This window comes from Pan troglodytes, chromosome 17, assembly GCF_028858775.2.
Source record: "Pan troglodytes isolate AG18354 chromosome 17, NHGRI_mPanTro3-v2.0_pri, whole genome shotgun sequence".
NCBI classification, from domain to species: Eukaryota; Metazoa; Chordata; class Mammalia; order Primates; family Hominidae; genus Pan; species Pan troglodytes.
In genome coordinates this window covers 24,400,010-24,416,920 of record NC_072415.2, presented here as the reverse complement: position 1 = coordinate 24,416,920, position 16,911 = coordinate 24,400,010, and positions in this window count along the sequence as shown.

Here is a 16,911-nt window from a genome sequence, read left to right as displayed (position 1 = left end):
TTATGGCATGGCTTCTTTTATTTTAAAATTGTGAGATTTTATTTTCCTTAAGTCCTTAAAACACACAGTCCACTACTGCTGTTTAAACTGTCTTTACCACTGGTGTGCTGAACTTCCAAAATATTTAGACAAGAGCTTACTAAAGTTAAAAGTCAGCTAAATGAGGACACAATGGGAAAAGGATAGTCTCTTCAATAAATGAAGATACTAGGCTATTCGCAATAGCAAAGACATGGAATCAGCATAAAAGCCCATCGATAGTAGACTGGATAAAAAAAAGTGGTACATATATACCATGGGCTACTACACAGCCATAAAAAAGATGAAATCATGTTTTTTGCAGCAACGTGAATGGAGCTGGTGGCCGTTATCCTTAGTGAACTAACACAGGAACAGAAAAGTGAATACTGCATGTTCTCACTTATAAGTTGGAGCTAAACATTGAGTACACATGGACACAAAGAATGGAACAACAGACACCAAGGGCTACTTTAGGGTGGAAAGAGGTAGGAGGGTGAGGATCAAAAAATTACCTATCAGGTACTATGCTTACTACCTGTGTAGGCAAAATAATTTTACAACAAACCCCTGTGACATGCAATTTACCTATGTAACAAACATGCACATGTATTCCTGAACCTAAAATAAAAGTTAAAAAAATTAAAAATTAAAAAATAAATGAGTGGTGCTGGAAAAACTGGATTTTTACATGCAAAAGAATGAAATTGGACTCTTATACTACATAAAAAAATCAACTCAAAGTTAAAAAAAAAAACCCTAAATATAGGACAAGAAACCACAAATTTCCCAGAAGAGAACATAGGGGAAAAGCTCCTTGATATTGACATTGGCAAAGCTTTTGTTTGTTGTTGTTGTTGTTTTGACAATACACCAAAAGCTCAGGCTACAAAAGCAAAAACGAATAAATGCGATGTCATCAAAATTTTAAAAACTTCTGTACAGCAAAGGAAACAATCAACAGGGTGAAGAGACAATCTATGGAATGACAGAATATATTTGGACACCATGCATCTGATAAGGGGTTCATATCCAAAATCGATCAGAAATCAAACTCAATAGTAGAAAACAAATAACCTGATTCAGAAATAGTGCCCTGACAGTGGCGCATGCCACTGAGGAGGCTGAGACAGGAGGATCACTTGAGCCCAGAAGTTCGAGATCAGCCTGGGCAATATAGCAGGATAGAACAGGATTGCTTGAGCCTGGGAGTTTGCAGTGAGCTATGATCGCACCACTGCACTCCACCCTGGGCAACAGAGTGAGACCCTGTCTCAGAAAAACAAACAAACAAAATAAATAAATAAATAAAACAAGAAAAAAACGCAAATTGAAACCACTATGAGATACCACCCCACACCCTTTAGGATGGCTATTATCAAAAAGACAAGAGGTAACAAATGGAGAGAGTGTTGGGAGGGTTGGAGAAAAGGGAACACTTATGCGTTGTTAGTGGGAATGTAGATTGCTGCAGCCACTATGGAAAACAGTATGGAGGTTTCTAAAGAAATTAAAAATAGAACTACCATATGACCTAGTAATCCTATACTAAAAGGAGATTAAATCACCCGCTAGTAGAGATACCTGCACTCTTATGTTCACTGCAGCATTATTCACAATAGTCAAGGTATGAAAACAACCTAACTGTCAATGGATGAATGGATAAAGAAACTGTGTAATATTCCAACACACGCACAACAGAATAATTCAGCCTTAGAAAGAAGGAGATCCTGCCATTTGCCACAATATGGTTGAACCTGGAGGATATTATGTGAAGTGAAATAAGCCAGACAGAGAAAGAAAAATATTGCATGATCTCGCTTATATGTGGAATCTAAGAAAACAGAAAGGTCAAATATGCAGAGATAGAGAACAAAACAGTGGTAACCAGTGGGAGGAAATTGGGAGATGTAGGTCAAAGGATACAAAATAGCAGATACGTGGGATGGACAAGGGTAGAGATCTAATGTGTAACATGAGGACTATAGGTAATAAAAGTACCTTGTATTAGAGAGTTTTGTTAAATAAGTAGATTTTAGCTGCTCTTGGCACACAAATATTGTAACTATGTGAGATGATAGTTATGTTAATTTGTTTCTCTCTAGTAACCAATTTACTATTTATATGTATCCCATATCCAATTGTAAACCTCCAATATACACAATAAAATTTATTTTAAAAAATAATAAAATGAAAGTAAAAATATTTACATGAAACTTTTAAAAACCAGCTAAATGGACAAGTAAAGCACATTAATCACAATAAACAAGAAAAATGAAAACCTCACAGAGCTGGAAGTTGTTCATCAGCATTCTCACTAAATAAAACACAGTTAGCCTCCTTCTCCCTTCTTGACCCCTAACCCTTCCCCCTCCCCATCCTACCCTCCTACCAAAAAAAGGAAATATAATAAAAAGCCTGTGAGCTCCAAAAATAGGTAATCCGAGTCCGAGTCTCAAAGATCACGTATGGCATGCTAACAATCCTATCAACATTTCTCGCACTGTGTTTTAATGCAAGACACTCAGTTTTAGGTGTTACTCTTCTTCTAGTTTTACCAATATTTGCATCTTATAAACAAACCACAGTGGATTAGGAGTGGTTTGCTGTGTGTGGCTTTGGTTGACTGTCAGTGAAGGGCACTGGACATAGGGACATGAAAAAGAGACAGTGGGGAGAAGAGCAGACAGCATGATGCTGAAGAGAAGAAAAAGAAACCTACACAAGCAGAAACAAGCAACAGAAACAATAAGGCAGCCCAGAGTTGTTTGTTTATCAAAACAGGATTGAGAAAATAGAGTAGAGCAAACAGGGTGTAAAACATGGCCTCTGTAGCCCCAAAGGTTGTCACTACACAGAGAGGATGCTCAGCCATAAAGAATCAGTTTAATTCTATTCCACGTTTTTCTTGATGAGAAATACATGCCACATTTAAGAAAGCTACCTATTCAAAATGGTTAACAGTTTCTAAAAATACATTGAGGTCTACAAAAATTGAATTGGCTTATTGTATCTTCACTGCTGTTGGAGAAGTGAAGTTTTACCATCAGGCAATTCTCCTCCTGTGTATAATGATACCATACTGAAGATTTAAATAAAAAGACATTGAAGTTTTTGAACCTTAATGTGAAGTTGTCCCTTTCAATTCAATATGGCACATATGTATTAATAAACAGACATCCCTGTAAAGTGAATTTCTCTGTACATGGAATCCAAATTTCTCACTGGTTTATATGTTAAATTCATATGTAGGAAAAACTTTAAAAATGTTCATAAACTATAATAAAGACAATAATTCAGCTCTTCTGAAAACTGCAGGCAGATAGGGTACAGTAGCAGACAGGACTTTGGAAGTACTGGGTTTAAGTCCAGAGCAGGTTAAAGGTTGTGGCTGTGGCTTTGAACAAGCCACTTTTGCCCTTCTGAATCTATGCAGATGCTTTATTCATTTCAGAAGCATTTCTAGAGCTCCTAGTAAGTGCCAGGCCTCATGCTAGGTCTCAGGCATACAAGGGTAAACAAGACAAGGCCTCTGGCTTCATAGGTTATCCAAGAACCTTGAAATGGTTTTGAACTTTTGGGATGAATAATGCTGGAAATTAGTTCAAGACAAATTCCCTGGAGATTTTAAGTGTGAAATACTAAGGATTACACAATTCACTCCCTGCTTAGCGTCTAAGGAGGAATCGCATTTCACCCTCGCTCCCTGGGAAGTGCGTGGCCGCCCCAGTCCTGGGTCCCGTGCTGCCTCAGCACCATCTGCTGGCTCACGAGGGAAGGGCCTGCAGGGAGGTCCTGCGGGGTCTGCCCAGCCCCACCCAAGGACCGCCTTACAGACCACCTGGCAGGGACCAATGATGGCTGGTTGGCCAAAATAACTCTTGCTGGTGAAGAAAGCTGGGAGAAACGTGAGGTCTGAATGGTTACTCGCCACCGTCTGGCGTAGGTGACTCAGCCAGGCAGGACCTCACACAGAAGAAACATTATGATTGCTCTAAGTACTGTAAGAAGAGAATTATTATTTTGTTGTGAGTGTATGATCCAATAAAGGTAACAATATACAGAATCTCATGCCCTATAGGTGAGACTCCAACCCGTCCTAGACTTACTGGCTGTGTGGAGATGCCTGGGAGAGGGTGGCAGGGCTGCAGCAGCTCACATTCCCCACGTACCTGCCCTGGCAGACAGCCTGGGATTGGCAAATGCACAATCATATTCACCAGGTGAAGAAAGGACCAGGACTTCCCCTGTGGTCCGTCTTTTCTGATTTTTTTCTTCTTCTTTTTTTTTTTTTTTTTGAGACAGGGTCTCGCTCTGACACCAGGTTGGAGTGCAGTGGAGTGATCTCAGCTCACTGCAACCTCCGACTCCCGGGTTCAAGCAATTCTCCTGCCTCAGGCTCCCGAGTAGCTGGGATTACAGGCACCCGCCACCATGCCCAGCTAATTTTTGTATTTTTGGAAGAGACAGGGTTTCATCATGTTGGCCAGGATGGTCTCGATCTCCTGACCGCGTGATCTGCCCACCTCGGCCTCCCGCAGTGCTGGGATTACAGGCGTGAACCACCGTGCCCATCCTCTTTTTTGATTCTTGAAGTCACTCTTACCACTTTGCTGAGGCTGTTTGTTAGCTTAGTGGTTTTCTATTCTGATTGTATCTGTTTTGACTTTGAAGGGAAAATGATATATTTGTTTGGTCAGAAGGACATAAGCCAAATAGTGGTGTGCAGTTGGGTTGCTCCACGAAGCAGAGCCTGAGATGAAGGCTTACAAATGGACTGTTTATTTGAAGGGACAGGATTGTGGGACAGAGGCATAGAACAGGGAAGGAGGGAAAGTTGCATTAAGAAGGTGTTGTCCAATGGGGTGCCGTGGCAGGCAGTCAATGCTCTGTCCAGCCTGGATCTTCTGAAGAGCCATTTGAAATATGTCTCAGAACTGTCTTCTCCAGGGAATTGGAGGCTGGACCCCACGTTATGATCATGCAGGTGCAAATACCAGAATGTGCTCCAAGGTGCCTCCTGCATGGCAGCCGCCATCACACCCAAAGGCAAGAAAGAAGAGGCGTGCACAGGTGTGAGATTGCACCTGCGAGAAGCTGTCAGCGTCCTCAGAGAGGCAGAACTTGAGCATTGTGAAATGGCATGCAACAGGAGCCCAGTTCAAGTATTTACTCAGGAATAAAAAGTTTGGACATGTTACAGATGATTTATAACGACCTCCTAAATTATTGTAGCATTATTGATTGATTGGGTAGGTGGAAAAATGTGGAAGCTTGGCTAAGCCTGGGAATAAATAAAGGTGGGTGACTTTTCAGCCTTTATAGTCTATAAAAGAGTATCACCCCTCACACTCACTTTTTATTATCAGTGCACTACTAGACTCTGACTTTAGCAATTTTGTTGTAAATAATAGTATATTTAGAAATCTATTCTTGAGACTAAGACTATGCATAAAAGGTTCCTGGGAAACCGAAAGTTATCATTTATTTGGCTAATTACGTCTAACTAGGTAGCTAAAATGCGTAATAAGAATCCAAATAGCATTTTCCCACAGAGGGGGATTAATTGAATAATTAATAGCCTTCTCTATTTTGCATGAATAATTAAGAAGTCTAAAGGAACTACAAGCTGAATTCCATTACACCGAAAGATTCCCAGGCCAATAGCAATGGCATATTAAAAGCAATATTCAATACAACCAAATTGTAGGACACACAAACCCTGACAGCATTCTCTCAGAGCTTGTTATAACAAGTTTTGACCCTGAGCAATAATCACTGGATTTTTCAACATTGTCATGTGAAAATACATTTTGTAGTCAGTTTGTTTCTTGTCCAGGTGAACAAAGCATACTTGTTCTAGGAGCAAATCAATGGTTTCATTGTTAGTGTGGCATTTGGCAGGGAGGGAGAGTTATTGTTGGCTTATGTATCACACACATTTCTGGAGATGATCCACTAGTTTTAAATAGGAACAGGACATCTTAAATGCAAAATACACTGGAATTTCTTGATAATGGACATTTCTCCTTGTACAAGTTTCTCTTCAGAGATTAATATCTAAAACTCCCCGCTACAAGAAAAATTTGTTGCAGTAGTGGGGTTCCTATGTAGCATCTTAGGCGGTCTTAGCAGCGCCTTGGAACTCTTCAACCTCTGCTGTTAGCCCTCTGGAGTTTCCACATAGAGCATCCAAGCCTGCCTCTCCCTCCATGAGCACTTTTTCTTCTATGGACTGTTTACTGCCTGCAAGGCAGCAAGAGTTTCTGAGGGGCTGAATTACAAGGCAAGTGCTTTGGCTGAAATCCAAACGAAAATCATGGTTTCTCCATTGATTACCTGTAATTAAAATTGTTTCTTGATTAGAAGATCAACATTTTCCTCCATTTTAATATGCCTTAAATCAAAATGCAGCCTAGATTTGATGTGAATATTTGCTATCATATTGTCTGGTGAGTCTTGGAAGCAATCCTAGCATATAACGAAGGAAACCTCATAAAAAGCAGAGAAACTTTAGCACACAAATCATTGTATTTCAGTAGGGTGCATAGAAGTGAGTTTACAAACAATGAAGTTTGTTTGTTTATTTATTTATTTATTTATTTATTGAGACGGAGTTTTGCTCTTGTCGCCCCGGCTGGAGTGCAATGGCACAATCTCGACTCACTGCAAACTCTGCCTCCCGGGTTCAAGTGATTCTCCTGCCTCAGCCTCCCAAGTAGCTGGGATGGCAGGTGCCCACCACTACGCCTAGCTAATTTTTGTATTTTTAGTAGAGACAGGGTTTCACCATGTTGGCCAGGCTGGTCTCACCTCCAGTGATCTGCCCTCCTTGGCCTCCCAAAGTGCTGGGATTACAGGCATTAGCCACTGTGCCCAGCCTACAAACAATGAAATTTAAGGCAGTGGCTCTCAACTTTTTCCCCTCACCCACATTCCTCTAGTATGTGACTATGATCACGTATGTGATGGAAATGTCCCCAGGTTGGGAACTTGCTTTTCCTTCCTCCTTCCCTCCCCCACATTTGTGCAACAGCTACACCATGCCTCACACCAGGCTGGGCTCTGGTTGTTAGAGTGGTAAATGTTACAAAATCTGATCAAATTGCAACTCCCCCCACCCCCAGCCCTCTGTACTGACCTTCCCCGCTTCACATTTTCCATAGCAAATGTCACCATCGGACATATTAGGTATGTTACTTATTTATTATACATTTCTCCTGTCTCTCAGGTAAGGTCCCTGAGTATGAGAAACTTTGTTTTGTTCACTGATAAATCCTAAGTAAACACTGTTCTAGGCACATGGTAGGCTCAATACAAATAGTTTGAATGAATAACTATTGGAATGAATAAATATTCTAATGGGGAAAGATAGACCAATGAATAAACCAAATAATTACAGGTGTAACAACTGCTGGGTGATAAGAAAGTAGGTAATTATGGAGGCCACCTTGAGGAGGGTTTAGAGAAATCCCCTGGGAGAAGTGACAAGCCCAGACCCAAGGGTGAGAGTGAAATGGCACAGAAAGAGTCACGAGTTTTGAAGGAGGGAGGGGTGGGGTTTTGTCAGAATTGTCAGGCAGAAGACAGACAGTGAGCCTCATTTCATTCAGGCTGTAGGTGAGAGATGAGGCTGGGAAGAGGTTTAGAGCCAGCTCATGCTCAGCCCTGGAGGTCGTGATAAAGAGTTTGGATTTTATTTTTAAAGCAATAGGAAATTATTGAAGGATTTTTAAGTCACTCTATGAGCTACAGGATCTGAAACTTTTTGATTCTCCCTCCTGGGGACGCATACATTTCCACTTAAGAATCTCTGGTCTAAGTCAGAATCTGGTAGCCATGTCACTAATCTTTCAGTATTATGATTCCTCCTTTTCCTCCTCTGTGGCTTCAAAAAGAGAAATCCTTAGCAACATCTCTCAGGCCTTAGCAACAACCCCTAGGCTTATGTATGGCTCTAGGCTCTGTGATTTCACACTGTATGCAAACCCTTGGAACCTTCCTTGTCTATCTGCTACTTGGGGAGGGAGGTTGCTTTCTTGATTAAAAGATCAGTGCCCCTCTCTCTCCTTTTCTTTTTTAAATAACTACTCCTGAGTTAATCTAAAAACCTAGCTTTAATATGCATTGCTGCTTTCTTAGTACTCTGCTTTTTCTAGACTCCCATTCTCCCAGGTGAAGCTGGTCACAACTCTTAGGCAATCTCTATGCTAAACGTAGTCCCGCCCCACTCTTTCCCCAAGGAGAATTTGCATTCCTGCCTTGCTTTAGCCCTCAGCTTTCAGGAGAACTCACTTGCTATCATCTATTGAAGCCTGGACCTTGAGGACTCCTGAGTCTCTCCTTAGCAACAGATGGAATTCACCTTGCAACAAATCCTACCATAGAACGAAGGAAACATCGTACTAAAGCAGAGAAATTTAGCACACAAATCATTGTGTTTCAGTAGGGTGCATAGAGAGATTACAAACAATGAAGTTTAAGGCAGTGGTTCTCAACTTTTTCCCCTCGCCCACATCTCTCTAGGATGTGACCACGATTATGTATGTGTTGGAAATGTCAACCAGGTCGGGTATTTGCTTGTTCCCTTCATTCCTCCCTCCCTCCTCCACATTTGTTCAACAGCTATACCATGCCTCATACCAGGCTGGGGTCTAGTTATTTGAATGGTAAACATTACAAAGCCTGCTGAAATTGCAAATTTTCAGATAGTCCTGGCATAAAATTCCCCCCCAGAGTGTTCTGAGAGGCCTGGATCTCATCCTGTGAAAGCAAGCAAACAACCTTTTTAGCAAGGCTTTCTGAATGCAGATTTAGCTTTATGTCATTCTCATAACAGAATTAGGATTCAGTCCTGCTGGTGATCAGTTCTAGCCTATTGCAGAAAGTAAGCCCAAAGCCAATAGCCAACACATGATGACAACATTGTCAATGTAGGTTTTTTCCCTGGATGGTATTCTAGAGACAGTATGTGTAAACCAAAAATAAAATTCTAAGACCCCCAGCCATCTGAATGGACCTCTCCTCTTGGCCAAGGGCATTCCCAAGTTAACCTGAAAAACTAGTTCAGGCCATGATGGGAAGCGGGTGTCAGATATGCCTCATGATACTCCCCCTCCCTTTTGGAATTCAGGCCCAGCTGACCAGCATTAACATTAAAACAGGTCTTATGACTGACAAAGCAGACTCTTTGCAGCAATAGGACACCAAATTCCAGCCTGACTCTAGGATGGCATCACATAACAGATAGCAGGCCCTGAAAAAAATCAAAGTGTGTTTCTTTGACATATTTTGAAATGGCCCTGCAAAGCTGTCTCTTGTGGGGAAAATCTGCATTCTGTAGAGAATCTCAGTTCCTTTCCAGGTCTTTTTCCTGATCCAGGAGAGAATCATCTCTGATAAGACACATTTACAATCTATTCTCTCTGAAGCCTGCTACCTGGAGGCTTCCTCTGCATAATGGGAACCCTGGTCTCCACAACCCTTTATCTTAACCCAGATATTCCCTTCTATTGATGCTAGGCCTTTAGACAATAACTTAACTCTTTCAACCAACTGCCAATCAGAAAACCTTTGAATCTATCTATGACCTGGAAGCCCCTGCTTCAAGTTCTCCCCCTTTTCTAGACTGAACCAATGTACTTCTTACATGTATTGGTTGGTTCCTTGTGCCTCCCTAAAATAAATAAAACCAAGCTGCAGCCTAGCCACCTTGAGCACGTTCTCAGGACCTCCTGAGGCTGTGCCACAGTCCATTGGTCACTTACATTTGGCTCAGAATAAATCTCTTCAAATATTTTACAGAGTTTGACACTTTTTGTTGACACAGGAGAAAGTTTCTTTATCTCCAGTGAGAAAGACCTTTCCCAATGTAAATAAGGGAAAAATGAGTCCATCATATGTGTAAACTTTATGACAACTCATGTTATAGAAAATCTTAAATGACTGAGAGGCCAATACAAATTGCTAGAAGTTGAATGCTTAATGGCAGCATTATTTCTGCGTGATGTTCAGTCCCATTGAAATACCCTCACTTTGCTTTTATCAAGAGAATGAGTTCCATCCTCCAAATCCCTTGTAGCTTCTGTCACTGTGTATTTACACAGGCCTAAATATCTGTGGTCTAACTGCCCATCCTTCAACCACTCACTGTAATTCTTGGTGACTAACTGTTGGTCATATATTCATCTCTGAAAAAGTCCTCCCTGTTCAATTCTAGAAGAAGAATCACATTGACTAAGAGGAGGAATGGATTTCAATAGAAAATTGAACTGCTGTTACTGAGACTGAGCAGGAACCCCTGAGGCCTCCTCTGCACCCCCATCCACAAGCATGGAAATAAAGGAAAATCCTGAGTTCCTTCAAGGAAAGTTCCAGGCACCTAGCTAGCCCTGAGAAGTATATGAGCAACCTAATAAGCAAAAGGTAATAATAGTTTCCCTCGCTTTGTCTCACTGCCGTCCTGATATAATCAGTGCTTGTCTTTGCCGCATGGGCTGGGTGGACCCAGGTTTGCTGTGGTGATATTTTCAGAAGAAGGAGGAATGAAGCCTAAGCAACCACACAATTAATCAAACAGATGGATGGTACACAGTACAACATCCAGAGATCAATTTAGAGAATCGCTACCATTTTTATAGGGTACCTACTACATGCCAGGCATTGTCTAGATACAATACATACACATATATATTAAATTTAATGTTAAACTTTTAAAATTTGATCTTCTCTGGATGGATAACTCAGAATCACAAATATCTTCCTATTCTCCAAATAGCCTAGGTTACCACCTACTTGACCTAAAAAACTTCATTAACTCAAAAAGATCAAAACATCATATAATTGGGGGAGGAAGAAGAGATAATTGAACTTAGAGCCCTACTTTTCTCTCTTATACCAAGCAGCTGAATGATTAACATAATATTACAAAATACCTGAATTGTACTTGTTCTTGGCACTGACCGTAAGGAAGTTCTCTCAAATGCATACTCTCAATACTTTGGATTATAATACCGTATGTGTTTAGTTTTTCTCCTGGAGAAATTCCACTGTTCATCAGCCACGCTGCATTTTCTGTCATCTGCTTAGAGGACTCAGGTGAAGCTCTCCAGTTCTGAAATCAGTCGGCCTGATTTCAGGTCAAAGCCTTGCCATTGATCATCGAGTCAACCTCAAGATATTTCACCTCTTTCAGTTCCCCCACCTAGTTTCAGTTCCCCCACTTATAAAATGGAGGTAATTAATAGTATTCACTTCATGAAACTGTGAATCTTAATTGAATTAACACAGCTAAATAACCTACAGTAATGTCTAGTACATAGTAAATGGTCAATAGATATTAATCACTACTTGTACAATGAAGATGCTAGTAAGCCAATTCCAGCAGACCAGAGAGAACTGATGAAATAGCAGAAAGTGAGATGATGGACAGAGGCATGAATTCTCGACTTGCTTCTGTCCTAATGAGCCTTCTGACCTTGGACACGATACTTAGGTTTTCCAAGCCTCCATTTCCTCATCTATAAAATGGAGATAATAATATCTCTTCTACCTATATCATAGGTTTACTTTTAATCTATAGAGAAATAATAAATGTGAAAGTATTTTATGATAGTTACAGTGCTAAGCAGCTTTAACTGTTAGGATTTGGTTTTGCTACAAATAAGAGAAATCTCTCAAATAGCAATTTAAATAAGAGGAAATTTTATTTCTTTCTCATGCAAAAGAAGTCCGCAAATAAGCAGCTCCAAAGCTGGATTGGCAGCTCTGCGACATCAGGGATTTGGACAAAGCAACATCAGAAATCCTGGTTCCACTATGTCCAGGGAGCAGACCTTCCTGGACATCAAGAAACAACTACTTATATCTTCTTGTTGCAAAGGAAGATTGGACAAATAGTCTCATAGTTAGATGAAAACTGTAAATTGGGACCCACTGACAAGAGAGAGGAAGAGACAATAGATGCATTATGGGCAACTAAGGGTCTCTGCTACAACTCTATGGCATCAATATCTTTTACACATACACACTGCTTTTCACAAGAGTGAATTTGTGTTCAACATTCAGCCTCTTTTTTCTCTTCCTCTTCCCCTTCCTGTTCCTCCTCCTTCTTTCTTTTTTTTTTTTTTTTTAAGTCATACAGTTATAAGTTAGTGGGTCAGTGTTCGGGTTATAAGTTGGGATATAATCTATATTTTAAAAATATTTTTCTAGTTGAAAACAAATAATCTCTTTTGGTATCAAAATGATTACTTTAATTTTATTAGAATTATCACTTTAAGGCCAGACGTGGTGACTAACCCCTGTCCCAGCACTTTGGGAGGCTGAGGTGGGTGGATCACGAGGTCAGGAGTTCGAGACCAGCCTGACCAACATGGTGAAATCCCGTCTCTACTAAAAATGCAAAAATTAATCAGGCATGGTGGCAGACACCTGTAATCCCAGCTACTCAAGAGGCTGAGGCAGGAGAATCACTTGAATCCGGGAGGTGGAGATTGCAGTGAGCCAAGATCGCGCCACTGCACTCCAGCCTGGGTGACAGCGGGAGACTCCATCAAAAAAAAAAAAGAAGAATTATCCCCTAAAAAAAATCAATCCATATGGCAGTGGCTAAAAGCCCCAAATTTCAGCTGACCACCTGAAAAACTAGTGCTACTGGTCACAACAGGAGTTAGGGGAATGGGGCTCATCAGAGCACAGTCCTCGCTGTTCCCGGCAAAGCAATTGATGGTATTTATCTTATTGATGGTCCAGGGCCATCCTCTTTATGAATCAAAGACAGCACATATTGCTACCCAGATTTTGCATACTATCTTTTTGTTTTCTTAAAGGTGCTATTATTTTGCATACTTCTTTTAAAAAGGCCAAAGTCCTTAAAGATTTAAAGAAAAATGACCTCTATGTACCAATAACAACAACAACAACAACAAAAAACAATCAAAACAATTTCTTCTTTTTCTTCTTTGGAGACAGGGTCTTGCTATGTCACCCAGGCTGGAGTATAGTGGTGCGATCATGGCTCACTGTAGCCTGAATCTCCTGACATCAAGGGATCCTCTAACCTAGGCCTCCCAGAGCACTGAGATTACAGGCATGAGCCATTGTGCCTGGCTCAAAAATTTCTCTTAACAAAATTTAAGAGATCTAATTGGAAAAAATATTTCTTTAGTTGCACTTCATCAAGTCTCTTTCCTTTCTGGATTGAGATGGCACCGTGCCATGTAACTTGTGTGTGTGCAGATGTATACTCTGATTTATTCCCAAAAGGATTTCAGGTGACTCCATCATATCATGTAATAAGCAAAAATACAGCACACACAGCAGATAAACATGTGGAGTTAAATCATTCAAATGGTTCCAGATGACTCTGAAACTAAACTTCATTTGCCTTCTTAATGAGATAAGCATTTAAGTCAAAAACCTTAAGGCTTACTATCTTCAAAATGCTGGTGCTCCACATCTTTGTAAAGGGAACTAGCTCTTTTTATTTATTTATTTATTTATTTATTTATTTTAGAGACGGAGTTTCACTCTGTCGCCCAGGCTGGAGTGCAGTGGCATGATCTCAGCTCACTGCAACCTCCACCTCCCGGGTTCTAGCAGTTCTCCTGCCCCAGCCTCCCACATAGCTGGGATTACAGGCGTGCACCACCACACTTGGCTAATTTTTTTGTATTTTAGTAGAGATGCAGTTTTACCATGTTGCCTAAGGTGGTCTTGAACTCCTGAGCTCAGGCAATCCGCCCGCCTCGGCCTCCCAAAATGCTAGGATTACAGGCGTGAGCCACTGCGCCCGGCCGGGAACTAGCTCTTTAGCTATAGTTAAAGGTCTTCTAAGTGGCCACTTTCCACTCAAATGCAAGTAATGCAGGAAAACGCAGGCTTGAGGATATATGTACTTAGTGGTGTCCGTCACTTTCTAACTTCACACATGAGTAGGTACAGTCACATATGTGCTTCTTATCTCCCCTGACAAGTTCCATGGATGAATTACTTTTCTTCATGAGAAAGTAAGTCTCTGCTGTGTTGGCTGTTACAGTGACATGAAATAAAATATGGGAGAGATGGAATTAAAAATACTGTTTTATCCTTGTGCTAAGACATCTTCATCCCAATATGTGATGGCTATGGTATAAAGATTATGCTCATAGAAATGTACACTGAACTACCAAAGTGTGTGTGGTAAGTACAATTTCTACTAAATATAAATCACTGCCAAAACATAAGACCCATTTTACCCCGTGACACAGTTCTGAAAAGTTAAGAGCAGCTTTATCCCAATGAAGCTTTTGAGACTGTTTAAATCCTAGGAGTTTTACCAGGGAATCTATTCATGAAGTGTAAAAATTTGTCAGATCATAGCTGGACTCACAACGACATCCGGAATAGCAAACAGAGCCAATGTGCTATGTTTTGCTTGAAGTGTTTGTTCTTACAATAAGGTTCTATGGAGAGTAGCCTGAAACAAAGATAACTACGGGCTATGCCTGTCACAGTGTTCAATTTAGTGTGTGTGCTGAAAGGGTTATTTACTCCTGATAGTTTAAACAATTCTCAAGGACATATTTGTTTACTTTTGTTTTGTTTTCCAGGATTGTTTTTAAAGTGATAAGTTAATTTTTAAAGAAGAGTAATGTCCTGAATATGATGAAACACAAATATTTATGCTGAGCATTCTACTGAACCTTAACTGGACAATCTCAAAAATAGACAGTTTTCAGGTTGAACCTTCCACTTTGCCAGGGTCATAAGTGAGTAGACATTTTCCCTATTTGGCAGGATAGTCCTCAAAGGCTGTTCACAATGGCAGCTGTGAGGGGACCTTGGTCTCCTCCTAAGGTGAGATGTTTGCTTCGTGTTACTTATTCAGGGAGTGCCTTGCTTTTCCATCTGGTCAAATAATTCTTGTTTTGATGCACTAATACCCAATAAGAAATCACTCAGAGGTACTAGCCAGGATTTTAACTCATCTTTAAGCTCTCTCCCTGTGCTGATGTAGGTTCTATTTAGAAGATAATTGTGACTAGAGAAAGCTCTTGGCTTTGATACATCCAAGAATCACATCATCTAGCTTTATTCTACTATATTAAACTATATTACGATGGAACATTTAAATATGAGTACTTATAAGCTAGTGTTAGCAAATTGAACTGAGGTCCCCCCACGCAGTGCAGTAAAGCCCAAACATCCACACTGAGGTTTGCAGCAGGAGAAAGGAAGGCATTTATTTGCAGGGCGCCAAACAAGGAGAATCAGGCAGCTAATGCGTAAGACCCGAATTCTCAGATGGCTTACAGGTAAGCGTTTTTAAAGGTTGGGAAGCAGAGTAACCTCTGCCTCAGCCAAAGCCATAAATCAATACACAGAAGTTATACATTGGTTTTGTTACTGGTGGCAAATATCTGAGTCACATGGCAGCAAATATGTTACCAGTAAAAGGTATCCAAGTTAGCGGCGGCGGCAAATCCCTTATGGGTCTGCAACAACCTCAGTTCTTACCTCCTCGGAAGAAAGAATTCCACTGAGGGCCATAAGGCAGAAAAGAGACCAAGGCAAGTTTCAGAGCAGGAGTGGAAGTTGATTTAAAAGCTTTAGAGCAGGAAAGAAAGGAAAGTACACTTGGGAGAGATCTAAGTGGGTGACTTGAAGAACAAGGGCGGTGTTTGACCTTGATCCTAGGGCTTTATAGGCCGGCCGCTTTCCCATGATTCTTCCCTTAGGATGGCTGCCCGCATGCCCACTGCCCTCCTTGCACTTGAGAAGGGAGCACACGCAGTGTGTTTAGGAAGTTGTATGCATGCCCACCTCAGGCTTTCTTCCCTTTGCCAGTGGAGTGCCCCTGGGAGGTCACGCTATGCCATTTTGTCTCTTAATGCACACGCCTGGGAAGTTGCTTCTCCCTGGCATTTGCATTCAATTAACACTTTAGTACAACAACTGTGGACCATCAGAAAATGGCCTCTCCCTGGCACCCACTGCCAATTTATCACTTTTAGAGAGGCAATGTGATCATTGCCGAACCATTACCCGACATTCCTAGTGGGTGGGGGAGAGCCCTCTCCTGCCCCTGCTCATGCCTGTCTAACTACCTGTAACAATTGGACCTAAAAAGGTGGGGCATCTTGAACTGAGGTCCCACAGGTCCCAGATGGAGTCAAAGATTTTCTGCCTTGTGATTGGCTCAGAAAGTAAAGCTTTGTCTAAAAATTTGGGATCAGCAGAAAAAAATGTTGGCATCGGCTCATGGGTGTGACCTCCTCCAGTCCCTTCAGGAAGAAATTTAGAACACAAAGAACACTGCTCAGAGTTGGGTCCTCAGTTCTCCCTCATCTGGGGTCTCTGTGCTAGCAGACCCATTTGGTGGACATCTGGGTTTCTGAAAAACAACTCAAGAACATATGTTAAGACTTTATCTTTAGTTTCTATAGCGAACCAAACATCCTCTGATTCTAACTTTCTTGGCTATCGTTTTAGGCTACTATTACTTTCTTGCTCATCAAGTTGCTCATTTACTTCTCAGGGCTAGCGAGCTGCCTGGAACTTTCGTTGAAGGAACTCAGGATTTTCCTTTATTTCCATGCTTGGAGGAGAGGGGATTCACAGGCCCCTAAGAGGGGCCCCTGCTCCATCTCACTGGTTGTGAAACAACAACAATAATCCTGCCTGTCTCACGGGGTTGCTGTGGAATAGATCATCCATGAAGCCCAGGCCAGGAATAAGTTAAATCCTCAGCACTTATTTGGTTTTGTTAGCATTGCTAGAGGCAGCATGGCGCCAGTCTTTCTGCCAAGAACAACTACACATTCTGCATAATATATAGAAATATGTATTTTAAATTGTGTGGATGAGCTGGCAAGAGTGAAGGAATCCTGAGCCAAAGACGAAAAGAAAGTG